A 25,209-nucleotide genomic window follows, 5' to 3' on the forward strand; every position below is an offset into this window, starting at 1 on the left:
GTCTCCATCAACGTGGATGTACGATAGCACCACCTATCGGAACCACGACAAAAACATCCGTGTCTCCAATTGCGTTTGAATCCTCCAAACCCTTCCCTTTACATTCTTGCAAGTTGCATGCTTTACTTTCCGCTGCTCATATACTCTTTTGCATGCTTGATTGAATTGTGTGGAGATTGCTTGACTTGTGCTAAGATAGCTAAAATCTGCCAAGAACTAAAATTGGGAAAAGGCTAGATTTTTATTTGGTCAAGTAGTCTAATCACCCCCCCCCCTCTAGACATACTTTTGATCCTACAGAGTGACCTTCTCCTTTGAGCCTCCCATCATGCTTGTTAGTGGGCAAACCAACACCAACATCAGGCGGCTGGTTTGCGCCATATAGAAAATTCTCGCAGAAAGAGATGCACTCTTGTGTCTGATAGCCCTGGACGATGCTTCCATCCGTATGGGACATGTTACGAATGAATCCTTTGATGATCCCCACTACTGCAGGATACTGCTAACGCGACACTATGATCAGAGACCCTTTGCCAAAACTATGTGCGATGCAATAATCGCAAACGGTGGTGTTAAAAAACCATCAAAAAAGGTGCAAAACGTTTTTGATGGAGGATGCATCAAACACAGTTCAGATTTTATTTGCGTGTGCAATGCAGGACACACGGTTAATCCATTCAAACTATTTGCGATGAGGCAGAACAATAGAAATGGGCAGCCATAACAATGTGTGTGCAATGCAGGACACACGGTTAATCCGTTCGAATTGTTTGCGATGAGGTAGAACAACAGAAATGGGCAGCCATATCAATGTGTCTGCGATATATGGCATACAGTTAACTCAGACGAACTGTTTTTGATTAGGGAACACAACAGAAATGGTTCAACTTAACAAGATGTGTGTGATATGCGGCATACAGTTCACATGGATGAACTGTTTGCGATGAGCCAAAAGAACACAAGCGAGTCGTGTAAACAAGATGTGTGTGATACATGGCAAACAACCGACTCGGATGAACTGTTTGCGATGTGAAATTACAACACAAACAGTCAATGCAGTTACTTCGTGTGTGATTCTGTGTGTACAAAAAACTTTGAAAATGCAAACTAGTTGCTTGCGGTGGCGGAGTATCGCACATGATGCGTCTGCGAGTACTCGTGTGCGATGATTAGTATGTTACACATACGTTTCCTTATGTTAACATATGTGTAAATTTGCAATATGGATAGTTAATCTGCAAATGCCTTCTGGTCATTGGGCACATGCTTAAACTCAATGAACTGTGTACGATACTAATTCTTTCCATGAAAATTTATGAACTTGGGTAACAGCATTTGAGTAACATAGATATAGTGGTTACACTATTCGACAAAAGGAGGATCTTTGTAACACGGTTTGGACAACCATATGGTCCATATCTACATACTTAACATAGTAACAACTATCACATTTCAAGAGGCTAAGGGCCAAGAACCATATGGTCTGTATCTACATACTTAACATATATAGTAGCAACTAGCACATTTTAAGAGGTTGAGGGCCAACAAACACAACTATCCATTGGAAGCAGCTTGATTACGGCGACTCGTCATCTCGTCAATGAAAAGGAAGAGCCCTCCTGTTCCTTGGTAGATCATGAGTAGAATAGTGTCTCCAATTTTTCAATATGGATGCATTTCCACGAGAAGCGAGAACTTGTTAATTTGAATGGTTCCATTTCTGCGGGAAATGCAGTACCTTGCAATCACTTTGGCATTATTAGCAGGCACAAGTGTAATTCGACCATGCTGGGAAGTCGATCCAGGAACTGCTACAGGGGGCAATTTCTGTTGACATGTAGAATAAAAACAATTGTAACATATTGTTGAAGATATATATAGTTCATGAGCATCAACATTAAAATAAGACTTTTTACCAGCGTTTTGTGCACAAAATTGGTCTTGTTCAGTGTGTGCACCATAGGTCTAATTAATCCCATCCAAAATCCAGCACTCATACGCTGTGCTATCTCTGTTAGATTATCAACAAAGTTTATGACATGCTTCAGGTCCTTCCAGTGAAATTTGGTACGCTTAGTAACATACAGATCATTCACTATGCATCCAACATATCCTGCTTAAAAGGTGGAAAGGTATTATTTATTCAGAACATGGTAGATGAATATTTAGTGCACATAAATTGGTAAATAGAATTTGTTACTACGTAGGAACGGAGTCAGAATATGATATCACAATTGGTTGCTTAAATAGTGATCAATTGGTTACTTAAATAGTAATATGACAGCAAGGAGAAAGTTGAAAGGACACTAACCTTGATCAGACTTTGATCGGCTGATGACGTTGGGGAAGTAAACATCCATATTATTTAGACCAGGCTATGGTGCATGCACTAGAATTTTATTGCCAGCTTTCAGTTCAGAACACTTAGAATTTTTTCTCCAAAGGTCCGCATTAAAATAGGAGTGACCATATTTATCAAGTTTTATGCTAACCGTCATTGTAAATGCATCTTGCGTTGTCAATATCACATCTTGGGAGTCATTAGCAAAGTAAATCCCAAGATTTCCTTCTACTCCTATTCTTGCAAAGTAAGGGATGTACTACTTGAAATGAAAATTAAGATCATAAATTAGATATATTGAAATAACAGAGCAAGATGCAAATATGGTAGTAACTGATAGAACAGATCCGTATATATATTGAGAGATGAATGCAAAGTACAAAAATATAGAATTAAAAATAGATAATGTAACAAAGATTTGATGCCAATATATTTATAATGTAGCAATAGATGGTATATGTTCACAAATTTACGCCATGCCGACTGTGGTAGGTTGAGATTGAACATACCGAGCGCTCCCTAAAGTCATCCGGAATGGTGAGATAGAACTTCGTTTCCGACTGGCCATGACCACAGTTGCCCGATTTGTGCTCGCACTATGGACACATGAATGAACACGCACGAATCAGCTAGAACAAAAATGATTCCACGGCGATTTCTGCCGGTTGATTAACATCAATGGACGGACTGCAATAAGAGATGAGTGAATATTTTGCTAATTAAGTTGATTACCTTCTCCATGAGAAAAATCCCAGGCCTAATCCCACAGAAAACCCCAATCGACTAGAGCCTAGAATGTCGGTGCAGATAGGCGGCGGAAAGCGGTGGAGACGAAATCCGGTGCCGTTTGGAGAGAGACCCACGCCCGCCGCCAACAGCCGTCGAGCTTAGGGTGCAGAGTTGCAGAGGATTCCGTGGCGAGTGAGTGGGGGCGAAGTGGGCGAGGGTTTTCTTTTCCTTTTGCATGTGTGAGTGAACACACACGGTTCACAGAGGCAACAGAGATGAATCGTGTGTGATAGTAAACCACCGAGATTGAATGGGAATCCAAATTTCCTTTGTCCTTCATCCATGAGTTTTTTTCTATGACAAACATAAACCCTGCTAATCACGGTGTTCAAATTTCACACTTTTCTGGGTTCATTTACAATATTTAGGGGATTATGTGCATTTTTTAGGCATTAATGCATGTAATTCAAATTCAAACAATCAGTGCATGAAAGGGTGCACAAGAACGGTTTGGAAAACCATGCTCGTGCTATTTACTATGCTCATGCCTTTTACAAGGAATGGGCAGATATTTCAAGGAAATGTGTGGCAATAATCAACCATAAACATGTCATTTACTGGGTTAACAACTATACAAAAATGAAATACATGCTTGGAAAACACATGATGCCTGGTGTGGTGCCATGGTATGACCTCACCGTGCCCTGGTAAAAATGTCGTCATGCACGTCTTTCATAAAACGAACCATCACCGAGGAAGTTTCATGGTTTCGAGGCAGAAATCACCAAGATTGAAGGGGATCCAAATTTCCTTTGTCCTTTGTCCACGAGTTTTTTTCTATGATGAACATACAACCTGCAAATCACTGTGTTCAAATTTGGCACTTTTCCGGGTTCATTTGCCATATTTAGGGGATTATGTGCATTTCCTAGGCATTAATACACATAATTCAAGTTCAAAAAATCGGTGCATGAAAGGGTCCACAAGAACGTCCTGGAAAACCATGCTGGTGCCATTTAGTAAATTCTCATGCCTTTTACAAGGAACAATGGATAGATATTTTGTTGAAATGTGTGGCAATAGTCAACCACAAATGTTTGTTTGTTGGGTTTTCAACTATGGAAAAATGAAATAAATGCTTAAAAAACATGAAGCCTGGCATGGTGGCATGGTATGACCTCACCATGCCCTGGTAAAAATTTGTGAAGGTTTTGCTTATGTCGTCATGCACGCCCTTCATAAATCGAACCATCACCGAGGAAGTTCCATGCTTTCGAGAGGCAAAATCCCCAAGATTGAAGGGGAATCCAAATTTCCGTCCTAGTTTTTCATTCAGTTTTTTTCCAACGATCAACATACCGCCTCAAATGCAATGTGTTCAAATTTGACATTTTCTCGGGATCATTTACCATATTTAGGGGATTGTGTGCATTTTCTAGGCCATAATGGACATAATTCAAATTCGAACAATCGGTGCATGAAAAGGTACACAAGAATGGTCTAGAAAACCATGCTCATGTTATTTAGTACATTCTCATGCCTTTTACAAAGAATGGACAGATATTTCAGGGAAATGTGTGGCAATAGTCAACCATAAACGCGTCGTTTACTCGGTTAACAACTATACAAAAAATTAAACACATGGATGGAAAACATGACGTCTGGCGTGGTGCCATGGTATGGCCTCACCAAGCCCTAGTAAAAAATTGAAGAATGTTTTCCTTATGTCGTGATGCGCGCCTTTCATAAATCCAACCATCACTGAGGAAGTTTCATGGTTTCAAGGGGGAAATCAACAAGATTGAAGGGGGGTCCAAATTTCCTTTGTCCTTTGTCCGCAAGTTTTTTTCTATGATGAACATATAACCTGCAAATCACTATGTTCAAATTTGGCACTTTTCTGGGTTCATTTTCCATATTTATGGGATTATGTGCATTTCCTAGGAATTAATGCCCATAATTCACGTTCAAACAATTGGTGCATGAAAGGGTCCACAAGAACAGCCTAGAAAACCATGCTATGCCATTTAGTAAATTCTCATGCCTTTTACAAGGAATAATGGATAGATATTTCGTTGAAATGTGTGGCAATAGTCAACCATAAATGTTTGTTTATTGGGTTTTAAACTATAGAAAAAATGAAATAAATGCTTAAAAACATGACGCCTGGCATGGTGGCATGGTATGACCTCACCATGCCCTGGTAAAAATTTGAGAAGGTTTGGCTTATGTCGTCATGCACGCCCTTCATAAATCGAACCATCACCGAGGAAGTTCCATGCTTTCGAGAGGGAAAATCCCCAAGATTGAAGGGGAATCCAAATTTCTGTCCTAGTTTGTCATTCAGTTTTTTTTCAATGATCAACATACCGCCTCAAATGCAACATGTTCAAATTTGACATTTTCCCGGGCTCATTTACCATATTTAGGGATTATGTGCATTTTCTAGGCATTAATGTACATAATTCAAATTCGAACAATCGGTGCATGGAAAGGTGCACAAGAACAGTCTGGAAAACCATGCTCATATTATTTAGTAAATTCTCATGCCTTTTACAAGGAATGGACAGATATTTCAAGGAAATGTGTGGCAATAGTCAACTATAAACGCTTCGTTTACTCGGTTAACAAGTATACAAAAATTGAAACACATGGATGGAAAACATGACGCCTGGCGTGGTGCCATGGTATGGCCTCACCATGCCCTGGTAAAAATTGGAGAATGTTTTCCTTATGTCGTGATGCGCGCCTTTCATAAATCGAACCATCACCGAGGAAGTTTCATGGTTTCAAGGGGGAAATCACCAAGATTGAAGGGGGGGTCCAAATTTCCTTTTTCCTTTGTCCATGAGTTTTTTATACGATGAACATACAACCGACAAATCACCGTGTTCAAATTTGGCACTTTTCCGGGTTCATTTACCATATTTAGGGGATTATGTGCATTTCCTAGGCATTAATGCGCATAATTCAAGTTCAAACAATCGACGCATGAAAGGGTCCACAAGAACTGCCTAGAAAACCATGATCGTGGCATTTAGTAAATTCTCATGCCTATTACAAGGAATGGGCAGATTTTTTGATGAAATGTGTGGCAGTAGTCAACCACAAATGTTTGTTTGTTGGGTTTTCAACTATAGAAAAAATGAAATAAATACTTAAAAAACATGATGCCTGGCATGGTGCCATGGTATGACCTCACCGTGCTGGTAAAATTTTGACAAGGTTTCGCTTATGTCCTCATGCACGCCCTTCATAAATCGAACAATCACCGTGGAAGTTCCATGCTTTCAAGAGGGAAATCCTCAAGATTGAAAGGGAATCCAAATTGTTTTCGTTCTATGCCCTGAAGTTTTTTTCTACGACGAACATACAACCTGCAAATAACCGTGTTCAAATTTGGCGTTTTCCAGGCTCGTTTACCATATTTAGGGGATTATGTGCATTTTCTAGGCATTTAGCGCATATAAATCCAATCCAGCTACAGGTGCACGGGTGTGATGTGAGGGACATGGATTGCCATTCAATCGCGGCGCATCCAATGGTGCACACGCATGATCCGTGTGGCTGTGATTCCGGCCAATCATAACGCAACACACAATACGCTCAGCGCACACTGTTTCCGGAAGCGACAAAGATGAACCGCGTGCGATAATGAATGAGAAGAATTCTAAGGGAAGCCAAATTTCTGTCGTCGTTTTTCATTGACCTCTTGAATACCACCGCACTATACGGCTGCCCCGCCCCTCCGTCCCAGAGCTCTCTCCAGGCATCGTCCAATGGCACCGCGGTGCACAGTAACTGGTAAGAAGCGATGGCATCCCGCTGCGCCACGTTCCTCGCCGCCCGCGACTGCACACATGGCAAGGAAGCGATGGCATCTCGCCGCGGCGAGTTCATTGCCGCCGCCGGCCAGACAGTTACATGGGCGGACTTTGAGGCTGCCATGGCCGAATGGGTGGTGGATCTAGAGGCGGCCAAAGCCACACAGAAGGAGCGGAAAAGGCAAAAGGCACTCAAGAAAAGAGAGTCCCTCTGCCGCAAGAAAAAAGAGGCCGCACGCCGTGGTGAGGCGAGCTTGGCGGAGATCGAAGTACGGTGGGCTACCGCCTACAAGGCCGGGAAGGAGAACGTTGGCGTCTGGCCAGCATGCCATGATGGCAGCATGCGAGAAGTAGTTTAAGTTTGTAGTATTAGAGAAAATTACCAATAGTACTTTAAATTTGTAGTATTAACGTACAATGTCGATAAGAACATCCTTTGAGGTCTTTGAGCGTTGATTAGCATGTGTGCCCGTGTGCGGTTTTTTTGCGTTAATCATTAGAAGATCACAAAACACACGGTTTCTATGCCGTACCCGTCTGCGTTTTTTTGCGTTAATGACCCATAAGTCAGTTACCTATGCGATATTTCCTAATAAACCAGGCGTACCATTGATCGAAAAAACCAAGTACACATGTACATTTGTTTGGAGACGGGATCTGCTAACTTTCTTTTTTCTCGCACATGAGTATTTTATGCGCTTCGTCTGCGTTGTGTGTTTCCCCCGCCCAAGTTTCAAGTTTCACACCGAAATTTTCATTAGGCGCGCGATTTCAGAATTTATTCCTCCAGCCACATCCCCTTCCCCTCATTATCCCCCCTCCCTCACCCCTCCCCTACCGGCATCTCAAACTGCTGCCGCCGCAACCACAGCTTCAACCACATCTACGTTCTACTTGGATCCAGTTAGGTAACCCACCTATCTCTATCACATCCCCGGCCTGATCGCTTAAATGGCGCCTGCAAAACACCCTCATGCCTCCAAATCTCCCCCCCCCCCCCGCCAGGAGCTGATGGCGGTCCATGGCGCGATGGCCGTTGTGGGTGTTGACCCGGAGGAACACCTCGCCTTCGCCGCTGTCGTCGACATGGTGGCTCAGATGAAGTCCCCCAGCGACTACCCCCCAGGACTTAATAGGTAAGATCTGACCAGCTAAATCTTACCAATACCACTTGCAACGGGTATGATTTGTACGGTTGATGTATTAACCATGACAATGTTCGAGGTGAGCTGCATCCCATGTCTTACAGTATTTCACATAATTTGTGCAATTGCAGTTTAACTTCTACCTTTTACTAGTTGCCTGTAGGTACACATATCAGTGGCACTGATCCATGCTTCGACCCGGAGGAACAGCTCACCTCCGCCATCGCTGACTTTGGGCGAGCTCTGGCCAAGATGAAGTGTCCCAGCAACTACCTCTCCGGACTTACCAAGTATGTACTCACCAGTTCAATCTTACCAATATCAGTTGCAATTAATGTCTATGCTCTATACGGTCGATGTATTAAGCATGTTCTAGTAAACATGCCTAAAACGTTTTTGCTACTTTCCCTACCTTTTTATAGACATCTGGGTCATTCTCTACTCTAGCAGCACCTGCCTTGTGATGTTTAACTATGCCAATTGCATTTTTATCAGTACCGGTTTCAATGTCTATTAAGCCTGTTGCAATTAATAGTTGAATCCATTTTTAAACAGTTGTATTTCAATGGCTACAAACTTACAAAACATGACTTAGGATGCTATTAAGCCTGTTGCAATTAATAGTTGTATCCATTTTTTAATCTGTCCATTTACTACCATGCTACTCTCCACAATGAAGATATACTAGAGATGCTGCCCCATTTGCTATTTTTGGTGGATGCTAACCCTGTTTTACTTAACATGCTTGTCCATGTACTTACGCAGGGTCGTAACGGTCGATGCTGTTGTTTGCCGTCAAGGTTAGTTGCATCCCATGTCTTACAGTATTTCACATCATTTGTGCAATTGCAGTTTAACTTCTACCATTTACTGGTTGCTTGTAGGTACACATGTCAGTGGCACTGATCCACACTTCGACCCGAAGGAACAGCTCGCCTCCGCAGCCACTGACTTTGGGCGGGCTCTAGCCATGATGAAGTGCCCCAGCAACTACCTCTCAGGACTTACCAAGTATGTACCCACCAGTTCAATCTTACCAATACCAGTTGCAATGAATGGCTATGTTTTGTACTGTCGATGTATTAAGAATGTTGTAGTAAACATGCCTAACACATTTGAGCTATTTTCCCTACCTTTTTATAGACAACTAGGCCATTATCTGCTCTGGAAGCACCTGCCCTGTGATGTTTTTAACTCTACCAATTGCATTTTTATCAGTACCGGTTTCAATGGCCATTAAGCCTGTTGCAATTAACAGTTGTATCCATTTTTAAAGAGTTGTATTTCAAAGGCTACAAACTTACAAAACATGAATTAGGATGTTGTTAAGCATGTTGCAATTAACAGTTGTATCGATTTTTTTAATTCGCCCCTTTACTACCGTGCTACTCTTTCGAAATGAAGATATCACTACAAATGCTACCGTTTTATTAACATTTGCTATTTTTGGTGGATGTTAACCCTGTTGTAGTTAACATTGGCTTTCCATGTACTTACACAGGGCTACGATGGGCGATGCTATTGTTTGCCATCGAGTTTAGTTGCATACCATGCCTTATACACAATCCACTACAAGAAATCTGTTAATCTATGACGGATTTCCGGTGACATTCCAGAATTCCATCACAGTCGATGACAGTTTTTCTGATCCGTCATGGTAACCGTCACCGACCAGCAAGATACGAATGAGCCCAAAAAACATTGACCACTTCATGACGGACATCAAGATGTCGTCGGAAAAACTATCACAGATCGACTAGTTGGACCTATTTTTTCCTTTATATAGTGTATATTCGGACCATCACGGACTACTCTCCTTGTTTGACCCACATGTTGTTCAAACTAATCAGCCAGAGTGCACGCGGGTACCCATTGTATGGCCCAAATGTCAGTGTCAGTTGCTCTTGTAGAGCCCCTGGAAGTAATACGAGAATAATGCGCTCGTGGATACTGTGTGCCATGTCAGCAAATAGTAATGGGTGTAAAGTGTTGGTCCCACATGTCATTACAACTGAGAAAAATAATAGAAAAATTAATTGGCACAATGGAGAGTTGAACCTGAGACCTAATGAATAACCTGGCGAGCACCAAACCATCAGGCTACAAATGAAACATAGGCAACACTGAGCTAGATACATATATATAAACAATGCACGTACGTCTCGGACAATGCGCATAACTGAGCCACCCAACTATGTTGTGTACATATTTTAATAAAAAAAGACTTGCGTGATTTTCCTGGTGCATTTTCTATCTTTTCCCTTTTTATTTTCGAACTTTGTGCTTATTTTTAAATTTACTTTTTCTCATATAAAAATTGTGTACACGTCTAACATTTCCTAAGAACACATTGGATATTTTATAAAAATACACGTAGTCATTTTTATTAATGCATGACGAACATTTTTCAAAAACACATCGATAATTTTTTAATACGTATGAGACATTTCCCAAAAATATGTTGACCATTTTTTGAAATGCACTAATACTTAAAGTATTATTATGGTACTGGTAAATTTATTATATTTATTTTTTCAAATGGGGAAAAATAAAATCAACAACAAATGTAGACATGAACTTGGAAAATAAAAAGGAAACCGATAGAAAAGGAACGCGAGAAAAATTGCTTTAACCCATAAAAAGTGTTCAGAAAATTGGTTTGAAAAATCATATTTTTGCGAGCAAGTCTATGTAAACGTAGTCTTAAAAATCAGAAATTTGGCATAGTACCCTCACATGACAGCCAAAGCTTGTCATAAAAAATTGAGAAGGTTTTGCAGAAATTGTGACATATGATGCTTAGAAACCGCACCATCTCCGAGAAAGAATCTAGGTTTCAAGAGGCAACGGGCCAGGTTTGAAGGCGAAGCGATCATGCTTCATCCGGTTGGCATTGAATTTTGTATACACTCAACATACATCATTACATTATTTATGTTAACATTTGGCATTTTTTGGGTCGGTTTGCTATATTTTAGTCTTTGCTTGCATTTGTAGACATTTAATGAATATAATTCATCTTTGAAATGTAGGTGCATGAAAATGTTTACAAAGTTTGTATGGAAAATCATTTTTGTGTTAGCAAGTCTATGTTTAGGCCTTATGCAATTTAAATTAAAGGAATTCTAAATATGAGGGTGCCAAGAAACGACCCCGAATATGAGGGTGCCAAGAAACTAGGTTTCAAGAGGCAACAGGTTAGGTCTGAAGGTGAAGCGACCACTACTTCATCCGTTGTTCTTGACATATTTTCTACACTTGACATACACCATCATAATCCATTTTAATGTTTGGAATTTCTTGAGGTCCATTTGCTATATTTAACTCATTTGGTGCATTTCTAGGCATTAAATGAATATAATTAATTTTTGAACTACATGTGAGTGAAGAAGTTGTCAAAATTGGTTTAAAAATCACATTTTATGTTAATGAGTCTATATGTTCGTATAATTAAATTTGTGTTAATGGAAAAATTAGTTTGAAAAAATATATTTGTGTAAGCGCCCGTCTATTAGTTATTTGAAGAATATAAAACATACTTTTTGCGTAAAATGTGTCTATGTAAAATCAAATTGTTAATCGGAACATAAAAATATTGGCCTATTATACATTTATTTAGGCACGCCAAAAAGAATATTCCAGATCTAAATGAAAAGTAAGCCCACATGCTTTTTTTAGTTTGTTGTCCTCCCCGTGTGCAACTACACTTGCATGCCATTTCGGCCAAAATATAGCTCGGTTTCTAAGCTTCCGAAAATGTGCATGCCTTACAGAGCAATCTATAGTCCACAAATTTTTGAAGTTACCTAAAAATTTAACACGGACACATGAGGTATGGATAGGGCCCCATACCAGTTTTCATATATTTCTAACCAATTTTATATATTATGATCTTTTTTTCAATAATGTGGAAATACAAGTTCGAATTATCCCTAACAAATATCCTATATTTTCATCTATCTATAGGACATAAGCTAAAATAAAAATATACATCTTTACATATATTTATTTTTGAAATTTTTAACCTTATTTCAGATACATGTAGTTCAGAATGGAATTATTTTTAATAGGGTCGTGTAAATCCATTTAAAGTATAGAAATATTAAATCATATAAAACATTAAACAACTGCGGAATCTTATATAAGCATTATATTACATGTAAATATTGTATTGTGATACTTATCGGATAAGTGTCTTTGCAAGTTACTTCCTCCATCCCATAATATAAGAGCGTTTTTTACACTACACTAGTTTAAAAAATGCTCTTATATTATGGGACGGATGAAGTACTTTAGAAGGGTACCTTAATTTGTAAATAAAAAATACAAAAAATATTATAATGAATCCAAGGCCGGCTTCACTCGGCTGGGCTGAATCACACAAAAGCCCACTAAAGGTCCACAAGGGGTGTATCTGGAATGAGGCAAATCGTGCATTCTGATTGGTTGTTCCAACCCTCCCACGGATCGCAGGTAGCCACCGTCTGATCCTCCCGAATCCAACGGCAAGAAACCTCCCCCTCGTCCTTGTGTTTCCTTCCATCGATCCACGAGACGCCCACTTCTCTTCCACCGAGGAGGAAGTGGATCTCATCTCAGTCGGCCTCCCCATCCATGGCCGCTGCCACTGCGAAGAAAAATGTTGGCAGCCACCGCGACCTCGCCATCCATGGCCATCTTCCTATGTGCATTCGGCAACCGCCTCTTAGCAGTCGTTGCAACCTCTTTATCCACGACCATCTTCCCCTCCACACCCCTCAACGCCCATCTGCCTCCGCGACGTCAGCATCGTCTCGCAGGCGAGGACGCCCATGAAGGCGGACTCAGTGCTCGCGGCGCCGGTGCCGTTCCTGCGGATGGTGCCCATCTTGCTGAACGGAGCTACAAGGTCCCTCGTGGGCGTGCAAAAACTGGGTGGGCTGGGCGCGATGACTATGGGCGTGCTCAAGGTCCCGCTCTAGCCTCCACCCGATGACGCGCCTGGTGGAGTTCCCCGCATCGAACCGGCCAGATCCTTGGCAGGTTGTGAGCTGCAGTCCCACCAAGTCAACCTCCCCTGTTTCTTTTGATTTTTCCATCCATTCATTTCTGATTTTTTGGGATGCTCTTAGGGCTCATCAACACGCAGGTAATACAAGCTCTATGGAGTCTTCATCGTTGGAGACAGAGTGCCTTTCAGGAGCATTGTTCGAGGCAAGATTGTTGCAAAATGGTGTCTCCCTCTGATGACTTTTGGCGGGTACGACCGAATCGGTGGCCACAAAGACACCGGAATTAACCAAAGTTGACATATGGCGAGCGCCACCGGCGCCTGAGGAGCTGAGAGTAGCTTTGTGCGAGATGTTTGTAATTTTAAGTTTTTAGGGATTTTCTGCTCCCGTAGATGTGTATTTTCCGATTTGTTTATGTAAGCTCTATTTAATTTAATGAAATGGCCAATTTTTTGACAATCATATTGGTTTAAAATTTCCATGGACAAAGAGAAAGAAATGAGATTAGAGGTGGGTGTATCACTTGTGGTGGATTAGTGGGCCTTAGACCGACCATAGTTTAATGGGCCAAAGTTTAATTTGGTTGATTGCTATATGGGCCATCACTCTTGGATCTAATCGGAAATGGTGGGCCAAAATTTTAATTGGGCTGATTTCTACATGGGCTGCCATGTCAGATCCATGTCAAATGATGACGTGGCAAACATATTAACGTCGTTACAAGCATGTCAGTTAAGCATGATTGAGGCAGATCCATGACAGTCAAAAATCGTCAAGGACAGTACGATGTCAAATTATGACGCGATATACATGACAGATTTCAAATCCGTCATGCATGGGCACCCATGACAATTTTTCACTGATCCATGACAGATTAGTACCGTCACGTATTAACAGATTTCTTGTAGTGATCTATTCCAAAATAAAAGTATTTTTAGAGATTCCAATATAGACCACATAAGGAGCAAAATGAGTGAATCTAGATTGTAATATAAACTATATCTATAATTCTATATACATCTGTATGTAGTTCATATTGAAATCTCAAAAAAAAATATTTGTACTTAGGAACATAGGTAGTTGTATTTTACATCATTTGTGCAATCTCAGTTTAGCTTCTAACATTTACTGGTTGCTTGTAGGTACATATATGAGCGGTACTGATCCACACTTCGATCCCTTTTGCTTATGGGGCAATGAGATATTCATGAACAAGCGTCAAGTGAGGAAACTAAGAAAGATTGTTAGGCGAAAGAAACGGGTGATTGGAATTAAGCTCTTTATTTACACTTTGTGGAAGATTACAGTGAATTTTAGGATGGTAAGTAATGTGTTGCCTTTTCCCCTGCCCACAACAAGTTACTCTATTAGACCTCAGTATCTGATATTTTTCTCTTTTCAGTGGTTTCCGAAGCTATTTACTGATGATTACCTTGCAAACTACATCACCAGAGTAGAGGCAGCTAAGGTTAAAGTATATAATTCATTCTACCATGATAATGCTCTAGAAGTCTTCCTGAAGGCGGTGAAGGATGGGCGCGCGATCATCACAAGGGGTTGGCAAAAAGTGGTTCATGCCTATGGCATGCAGGAGGGCACATTATGGGCATTCCGCTTCTTCAACACTGTCGGCAGTCAAAATGATTTACACTTGTCTCTTCACCTTTACCGCCTTTCAATACTATGGTTCATCATAGTTAATTGTTGCCTAATCCTGTAATTACTGAACATATTGTACTGGCAACTTTATTTATGGATTCGTTGTTGAACCATTGTGCTGAGAATTTGAATTGCACATTTCGTATTTCAAAATTTCCAATTATAATAATAAATTATAGGCAAAAATAAAAAGAGAACAGACCGTCATGGAACTTTGCAAACGGTTCTGGCAGTAAAAGCGCTTGTGATGGACAGCCCAATGCCACACAGTTTTCTACATCAAATCATGTGTGATGTAGTTAATGAAAGCAAACATTTAACCAAGGCAGGCCGTGTGTGATAGTTACACCTTTCCCACACGAGTGTATACATAAAACCGTGCGGGATGTACATCAGAACGTGGATTGACTGTGTGCGATGTACATAGGAACGGAAACGTATTCCTTGGATTGACTGTGTGTGATATACATACGAACAGAAATGATTTTCCGGGATTCACCGTGCGGGATGTACATACCTACGGAAATGATTTTCTCGGATTACCGTGTGGGATGTACATACCTACGGAAATGATTGGGTTTCGATGCCTCGCCCGATCGCACACGGCCCCAGCCTGGGTCCTAGGAGGGCCTATCCCCGACGATTTCTGGGTCGTGTGGGAAGGACACCATATCGCACAAACTCACTTGGTGACGGTTCCAAATGCCGTCACAAAAGGGGGTTAAAAACCATTTGTTTAGGACTAACGCGCACCAGTTATTGGACCCGATGCACTAGGTATTACACCTAGATCGGATATCAACTCCTTCATCTAGACTCCTTCATTTGCTACTTCTGAAGCAGCTATGTATTCCGCTTCACACGTTGATCCCACCACGACGCTCTGCTTAGAACTGCACCAACTGACAGCTCCACCATTCAATAAAAATATGTATCCGGTTTGTGACTTAGAGTCATCCAGATCAGTGTCAAAGCTTGCATCAACGTAACCATTTACAACGAGCTGTTTGTCACCTCCATAAACGAGAAACATATCCTTAGTCCTTTTTAGGTATTTCAGGATGTTCTTGACCGTTGTCTAGTGATCCACTCTTGGATTACTTTGGTACCTCCCTGTTAAACTAATAGCAAGGCAGACATTAGGTCTGGTACACAACATTGCATACATGATACAGCCTATGGCTGAGGCATAGGGAATGACTTCCATTTTCTCTATATCTTCTGTAGTGGTCGGGTATTGAGTCTGACTCAACTTCACACCTTGTAACATAGGCAAGAACCCTGTCTTTGCTTGATCCATTTTGAACTTCTTCAAAACTTTATCAAGGTATGTGCTTTGTGATAGTCCAATTAAGCATCTTGATCTATCTCTATAGATCTTGATGCCCAATATATAAGAAGCTTCACCGAGGTCTTTCATTGAAAAATTCTTATTCAAGTACCCTTTTATGCTATTCAGAAATTCAGTATCATTTCCGATCAACAATATGTCATCCACATATAATATCAGAAATGCTACGGAGCTCCCACTCACTTTCTTGTAAATACAGGCTTCTCCAAAAGTCTGTATAAAACCATATGCTTTGATCACACTCTCAAAGCGTATATTCCAACTTTGAGATGCTTGCACCAGTCCATAAATAGATCGCTCGAGCTTGCACACTATGTTTGCACCTTTTGGATCGACAAAACCTTCCGGTTGCATCATATACAATTCTTCTTTAAGATATCCAATAAGGAATGCAGTTTTGACATCCATTTGCCAAATTTCAGAATCATAAAATGCGGTAATTGCTAACGTAATTCAGATGGACTTAAGCATCGCTATGGGTGAGAAGGTCTCATCATAGTCAACTCCTTGAACTTGTCGAAAACCTTTCACAACAAGTCGAGCATTATAGACAGTAGCATTACCATCAACATCAGTCTTCTTCTTGAAGATCCATTTATTCTCTATTGGTTGCCGATCATCGAGCAAGTCAACCAAAGTCCACACTTTGTTCTCATACATGGATCCCATCTCAGATTTCATGGCCTCAAGTCATTTTGCAGAATCTGGGCTCATCATCGCTTCATCATAGTTCGTAGGTTCTTCATGGTCAAATAACATGAGCTCCAAAACAGGATTACCGTACCACTCTGGTGTGGATCTTACTCTGGTTGATCTACGAGGTTCGGTAGTAACTTGATCAGAAGTTTCATGATCATCATCATTAGCTTCCTCACTAATTGGTGTAGGAATCACTCGAACTGATTTCTATGATGAACTACTTTCCAATAAGGGAGCAGATACAATTACCTCATCAAGTTCTACTTTTCTCCCACTCACTCCTTTTGAGAGAACCTCCTTCTCTAGAAAGGATCCATTCTTAGAAAAGAATATCTTGCCTTTCGGATCTGTGATAGAAGGTGTATCCAATAGTCGCCTTTGTGTATCCTATGAAGACACATTTCTCTGATTTGATTTCGAGCTTATTAGGATGAAGCTTTTTCACATAAGCATTGCAGCCCCAAACTTTAAGAAATGACAAATTGGGTTTCTTGCCAAACCACAGTTCATATGGTGTCGTCTCAACGGATTTCGATGGTGCCCTATTTAACGTGAATGCAGCCGTCTCTAAAGCATAACTCCAAAATGATAGCGGTAAATCAGTAAGAGACATCATAGATTGCACCATATCTAATAAAGTGCGGTTACGATGTTCGGGCAAACCATTACGCTGTGGTGTTCCAGGTGGCGTGAGTTGCGAAACTATTCCACATTGTTTCAAATGAAGACCAAACTCATAACTCAAATATTCACCTCCATGATCCGATCATAGAAACTTAATTTTCTTGTTACGATGATTTTCTACTTCACTCTGAAATTCTTTGAACTTTTCAAATGTTTCAGACTTATGTTTCATCAAGTAGATATATCCATATCTGCTCAAATCATCTGTGAAGGTCAGAAAATAACGTTACCAGCCATGAGCATCAACACTCATCAGACCGCATACATCAGTATGTATTATTTCTAATAAGTCTGTTGCTTGTTCCATTGTCCCAGAGAACGGAGTCTTAGTCATCTTACCCATGAGGGATGGTTCACAAGCATCAAGTGATTCATAATCAAGTGATTTCAAAAGCCCATCATCATGGAGTTTCTTCATGCGCTTTACACCAATATGACCTAAACGGCAGTGACACAAATAAGTTGCACTATCATTATTAAACTTATATCTTTTGGCTTCAATACTATGAATATGTGTATCACTACTATCGAGATTCAATAAAAATAGACCACTCATCAAGGGTGCATGACCATAAAAGATATTACTCGTATAAATAGAACAACCATTATTCTCTGATTTAAATGAATAACCGTCTCGCATCAAACAACATCCAGATATAATGTTCATGCTTAACGCTGGCATGAAATAACAATTATTCAGGTCTAATACTAATCCCGAAGGTAGATGTAGAGGTAGCATGCCGACCGCGATCACATCGACTTTGGAACCTTTTCCCACACGCATCATCACCTCATCCTTAGCCTATCTTCGCTTAATCCGTAGCCCATGTTTCGAGTTGCAAATATGAGCAACAGAAGCAGTATCAAATACCCAAGTGCTATGCGAGCATTAGTAAGGTACACATCCACAACATGTATATCAAATATACCTTTCACTTTGACATCCTTCTTATCCGCCAAATACTTGGGGTAGTTCCACTTTGAGTGACCGGTCCCTCTGTAGTAGAAGCACTCAGTCTCGGGCATAGGTCCACGCTTGGGCTTCTTCAGTTGAGCAGCAACTTGTTTTCCGTTCTTCTTGAAGTTCCCCTTCTTCCCTTTGCCCTTCTTCTTGAAACATGTGGTCTTGTAGACCATCAACACTTGATGCTCCTTCTTGATTTCTACCTCCGCAGCTTTTAGCATTGCGAAGAGCTCAGGAATTGTCTTATCCATCCCTTGCATATTATAGTTCATCATGAAGCTTTTGTAGCTTGGTGGCAGTGATTGAAGAACTCTGTCAATGAAACTATCATCAGGAAGATTAACTCCCAGTTGAGTCAAGTGGTTGTGGTACCCAGACATTCTGAGTATATGTTCCCTGACAGAACTATTCCCATCCATCTTGCAGCTATAGAACTTATTGGAGACTTCATATCTCTCAATTCGAGCATTTGCTTGAAATATTAACTTCAACTCCTAGAACATCTCATATGCTCCATGACGTTCAGAACGTCGTTGAAGTCCCGATTCTAAGACGTAAAGCATGGCACACTGAACTATCGAGTAGTCATTAGCTTTGCTCTGCCAGACGTTCATAACATTCGGTGTTGCTCCTGGAGCGGACTTTGCAACTAGCGGTGCTTCCAGGACATAATTCTTCTGTGTAGAAATGAGGATAATCCTCAAGTTACGGACACAATCCGTGTAGTTTCTACTATCATCTTCCAACTTAGCTTTCTCAAGGAACGCATTAGAATTCAAAGGAATAGTAGCACAGGCCATTTATCTACAACAACATAGACATGCAAATTAAAGTACAATTAATCATATTACTTAAGAACTCCCACTTAGATAGACATCCCTCTAGTCATCTAAATGATCACGTGATCCCTATCAACTAAACCATGTCCGATCATCGCGTGAGATGGATAAGTTTTTAATGGTGAACATCACTATGCTGGTCATATCTACTATACGATTCACGCTCGACCTTTCGGTCTCAGTGTTCTGAGGCCATATCTGCATATGCTAGGCTCGTCAAGTTTAACCTGAGTATTCTGCTTGTGCAAAACTGGCTTGCACCCATTGTATGTGAACATAGAGCTTATCACACCCGATCATCGCATGGTGTCTTGGCACGACGAACTGTAGCAACTGTGCATACTCAGGGAGAACACTTATACCTTGAAATTTAATGAGAGATCATCTTATAATGCTACCGCCGTACTAAGCAAAATAAGATGCATAAAAGATAAACATCACATGCAATCAATATAAGTGATATGATATGGCCATCATCATCTTGTGCCTTTGATCTCCATCTTCAAAGCACCGTCATGATCACCATCGTCACCGGCTTGACACCTTCATCTCCATCGTACCATCATTGTCATCTCGCAAACTATTGCTTCCATGACTATCGCTACCGCTTAGTGATAAAGTGAAACAATTAATTGGCGATTGCATTTCATACAATAAAGCGACAACCATATGGGTCCTGCCAGTTGTCGATAACTTTGTTACAAAACAAGATCATCTCATACAACAATTTATATAATCACGTCTTGACCATATCATATCACAACATGCCCTGCAAAAACAAGTTAGACGTCCTCTACTTTGTTGTTGCAAGTTTTACGTGGCTGCTACGGGCTTAGCAAGAACCGTTCTTGATCATAAATACACAATTCATTGGATCTCAGCAAACACACCGCAAAAGAATATTACATCGAATAGATCTCCAAGAACATCAAGGAGAACTTCGTATTGAATATCAAAGAGAGAGAATAAGCCATCTAGCTAATAACTATGGACCCGAAGGTGTGCGGTAAACTACTCACACATCATCAGAGAGGCTATGGTGTTGATGTAGAAGCCCTCCGTGATCGATTCCCCCTCCGACAGATCGCCGGAAAAGGTCCCCAGATGGGATCTCACGGGTAGAGAAGGTTGTGGCGGTGGAAAGGTGGTTTCGTGGCTCTTCTGGATGTTTTTAGGGTATAAGAGTATACATAGGCGAAAGAAGTACATTGGTGGAGCTACGAGGGGAACACGAGGGTGGGGGGCGCGCCCTCCTACCTCGTGGCTGCCTCGTTGTGTCTCTGACTTCCACTCCAAGTCTCCTAGATTGCGTTTGTTCCAAGAAAGATCCTCGAGAAGGTTTTGTTCTGTCTGGACTCCGTTTGATATTCCTTTTCTACGAAACACTAAAATAGGCAAAAAAAACAGAAACTGGCACTGGGCCTCCAGTTAATAGGTTAGTCCCAAAACTAATACAAAAGTGCATATTAAATCCCATTAAACATCCAAAATAGATAATATAATAGCATGGAACAATCGAAAATTATAGATACGTTGGAGACGTATCAACTGCGTGGGAGACTTGCGGGTAAAGAACGATAAGGACGGCGCACCCGTTGTTGTGGGGAAAAACACCTCGAATTATTCTCCATATGAGCGAAAAGGAATGATAGAAATCGATGAAAGGGTTGTCCGAAACTAACTTACTTTGGATGATAAGGTAGGAGGACAACTTCCTGGTCCTTATTCTGTACCATGAAGTTTTGAAGGTACTCCCTAGCAGTTTCACGCTCAAAGTCGCCGAGACTCAAGAAGGACTCGTGTATGTAGTACGGATCTGCCACACAGATTTGCGAGACTTCTTCTCTCTTCATGATGGAGCACATATGTAGTGCAAAAAGGCGGATGATTGTAAAATCGAGCCGCCTTGTCAGAAACATCTCGAAGATATGGTCAAACTGCAAGAAGAACACCTCCGCGGGCCGTGTGTCATTGTAGCACTTCGCCTCAGCCACATGAGCCACGTATGTCGGATATCTTGCATCCTTCAAGGATAGTAGGCTTTTCTCAGTCGACAGCACATGGTCGTGCAGTCTCTTGAGATCCCCTGATAGTGCCTCCAGCGGTTTCGGTGGTAGCATCGGCTCGCCCGTGACATGGAACATGGCCACACCTTTTGACCGGTACACGCTCTTCAAAATCCACCGTCTGGCTGCTATGTGCTCTGGCTTTTTTGTAGGCAGCTAAGCCTATCTTCCCCGGTCTCTTCCTCTCCTTTTTCTCGGGCACGCCTTCTAGTACCTTCCTTAACCCCTACCCAGTGTTGCCGGGATAAGCACTGTATGACCCCCGGCTAGATGATCCTGTGTTGAGGCGACATCTTCAGGCATGTCATGTGAGTATTTCATGAAGGGAGACTTCTTGCAATCCCTACTAGGACGTTCTTGCGCGGGTAGATCATCCACATCCTCATCGGCATGCTGATAGCCCAATTCGTCATATGGCTGACTCATCATATCTAAGTCACTGTCATAGGCGCCTGTATTGAGGAAACTCATTGAGTTCTCCGTCTCCTCCATCTCATCATCCATTCTTTGTTCTATGGAGCCGATTACATCAGCCACAATTGGACCCCCTTCATCATGTCGTCCGCCGCTCTCACCCGGCACTACAGGAGCTGGTAATTGCGTAGGTGGGGTGGTGGTCTCCATACATGCTTGTTGATGTGTGGTTATTGGTGTGCTCTCGGCCGGCTCCAAACGAAGAAGATTCTTCGGCCATACCAGCACCCAACCCTTGTAGCTTCGGATCATCCCACGGTGGTTTTATACTATCATCCCGGTCGGGGAAATTGAATCACTTATGCAACTTCGTCATGAGCAACTGCCTCAAATGTTCTTTACTCCTTAAATCATTGTCGTTGATGCTCGCGCATTCCCGTAGGATGCATCCTACTTGGTTCCCATAGCACTTGCGAGGTTCTTCCGGGTCTACTGGCTCAAACTTGCCAGGTGCCATATTTGTGATCACCAGTCGTGTTGAGTTTGTTACGTTTTCGTATCCTCTGCTTCTTCTGCTTCTTCTTTTCGGTAGCGGCATCAGTGTCGGTACCTTCCCCATTGTTATCTTCCCCGCCGGTACCTTCCCCGCCGGTCTCGGCGCCGCCATCGGTGCCGACGCCATCGGTGTTGATGTCGGTGTCAGTACCATCATCGAGGCCGACCTGCAAACCTTGACTGTGCTTAGCAGACAAAAATTCAAGGTACTGTTGTTCATCGTCATAATCCATCTCGTATGCATCTTGGTCAGAAGGCCCCGGTTTCTTCGTTGCTCGACATGTTTCCTATGATTAACTCTCCTTGTTTAATTCTAAAACTATAAAAAATGAGAAATGACATAAAAAAGATCTATGTTTGCTGGAATGATGTTTCCAAGCAACTCCCGGCACTCGATATGCCTACTTTCTAGCACAAGTCATGCCAAAATTCACGAAAAAATTGGCATGACCTTTGCAAAAATGTGGACATATCGAGCACTTGAAATTCGCTGGAATGGAAATGAATCAACATTCCGGCAAAACATAGGCCACTCGGATCATTTACCCTGCACATAATCATCATTTTCCAAACATGACATGTCCAAAACATCACATGTCCAAATTCCAAATATGACATGTCCAAATCACATGTCCACATATCACATGTCCACTTCAAATTTGTATATAAAAGGAAGAAAAATATAGAACTTGAAGAAAAATGCAATAAGTCATTTTTCTTCACAATATTTGAAACTAAATTCAGCCTACCTAAATTTGAAACTAAAAAATAGTGACAATTTCTTTAACTAAAAAATTTAAATAGCAACAGTTGCTTTAACTAATCTGTCCACTTCAAATTCTGTTTTTTAAAATAGCAATAGTTGCTTTAACTAATCTGTCCACTTCAAATTCTGTTTTTGGAAATAGCAATAGTTGCTTTAACTAATCTGTCCTAGGTTTCATACTAATTCTAATTAACTAACTAGCACTACAAAATTTAAATAACAACAATTACTTTGACTAAAAATGCAAGAAACCTATATAATCAATTATGTATTTTCTTACACTAAAAAATAGCCTAGGGTTCACACTATTCATACTAACTAGCACTAAATAGCAGAGAAGATGGGAGTGGAGATGGCTTACAGAGGGCAGAGAGAGATGGTGCGGCACCGAGGCGAGGTGGGGTCGGGGGAGACGCCACGGCAGCGAGGGTCGCTAGGGGCGGGGGAGACGGGGGCAAGCGCCGGGGTCGGGGGTGAGTGTCGGGGTCGGGGGCGAGCGCAGGGGCGCGGCGAGGGCAAGACTCCGGATGCGGCGACACGGGGGAAGAGAGAGTCGGCATTTGAGGGGAAAAGCAGAGGCATTAAGAAGCAGAGAGTGAGGATTTTGGGGGTTAAGTCGAGGTAGCAGTAGCGCGTTCCGGACAAACGCGCTATAGCTAAGTTAGGTATAGTGCTTTTAGCCAGAAAGCGCTAATGCTATTACAGGTAGCTATAGCGTTTTTATCCAGAAAGCGCTACTACTACTACCTTGACTAGCTATAGCTCTTTTTCAGAAAAGCGCTACTGCTATAACCAGTACCGATAGCCGTTTTTCTGTTTGTTTATTCTATTTTGTTTTCCTATATTTTCTCTGTCTTTTCTTTTCTTTTCTTTTCCTTTTTCCAAGAGCAGTGAACAAAGGGAAGGTGATACAATGTATATAACTAAGGAAATATATATTGCATCATTTTACGGTTAAGTATGTATTCAAAATTGGAACATATATATTACATCATTTGACCCATGCATAATGGTTAAGTCTGTACAAAAAATAGGAACATATATATTACATCATTTGACCGATAACGGTTCCTCAGCGTTGACGTTTTCGTTTTTGAGTAAGCTTCTTTCCCTTCTTGTTCGTTGCAGAATAATTGAGCCCCTCATTGTGACTTTTCCTTTTCCATGGAGTACGATCTTTCTTAGGTAATGTAGTATTGATTCTTCTTTTGACGTATACTTCATCGTCATCTTCCCTCATTGGGTTGCCGTACTGGTCGTAGTCTTCCTCTTTGGCAACTCCATCCATTCCAATGATGTTCCTTTTGCCTCTCCTCACGACAACACGGCTGTGTTTGCACGGGTTGGTTATGAAGAAACATTATGTCACGTGCTTAGCGTGTACCCATGGCTCGTTCTTTGCGACAGCGTTCCCGGTAGCGCTCTTGGTGAAGGGTATAGTCATGGTAGTGAAATACCGATTTTCTCTTTCGACATTCTTAGCCCATCTGACATGGAACATCATCGCGTTGTGTAGTCCAGAGTAGTCAAGCTCCCAGATCTCCTCAACCCTTCCGTAAAATCTCTCAGTTGCGTCATTGTCGCTGCTGGTCATGCATTCCATCGTCACCCCTGAGTTCTGATCATCACTGTCCATATCTTTGGCCTTCTTGTAGAACGTGTATCCGTTGATAGCGTATGCCTGATAGGTGACGAGGTTGGGGCGAGGGGCCATGTGCTAAGGCGTATATGAGCAATCCATCCTTAGAGCCCTCTTCTGGGGGATTAGCAATAATATGCTCTTTGAACCAATGCAAGAGAGTGGAGTTGTGCTCTCTAGTAACTTCGGCGTCCGTCCTGCATACCCCTCGGTCATGATACTTCTTTGCGATAATTTCTTTGTGCAGTGCCACGAAAGGATCTACCTCGTCTAGGTGTTGTAGCACTACCAAGTTTGCTCTATCAAAGTCATTGCGTCGATCTGAGTATGCCACGTGCAGTTGCCTGCGACCATTGGAGTGACCTTCTCCTTCGAGCCTCCCATCGTGCTTGTTAACGGGCAAACCAACACCAACACCAGGCGGCTGATCTGCGCCATATAGAAAATTCTCGCATAAAGAGATGCACTCTTCTGGTAGATAGCCCTGGACAATGCTTCCATCCGGATGGGACATGTTACGAACGAATCCTTTGATTATCCCAT

This window comes from Triticum aestivum, chromosome 2A (genome assembly GCF_018294505.1).
Source record: "Triticum aestivum cultivar Chinese Spring chromosome 2A, IWGSC CS RefSeq v2.1, whole genome shotgun sequence".
Taxonomy (NCBI): Eukaryota; Viridiplantae; Streptophyta; class Magnoliopsida; order Poales; family Poaceae; genus Triticum; species Triticum aestivum.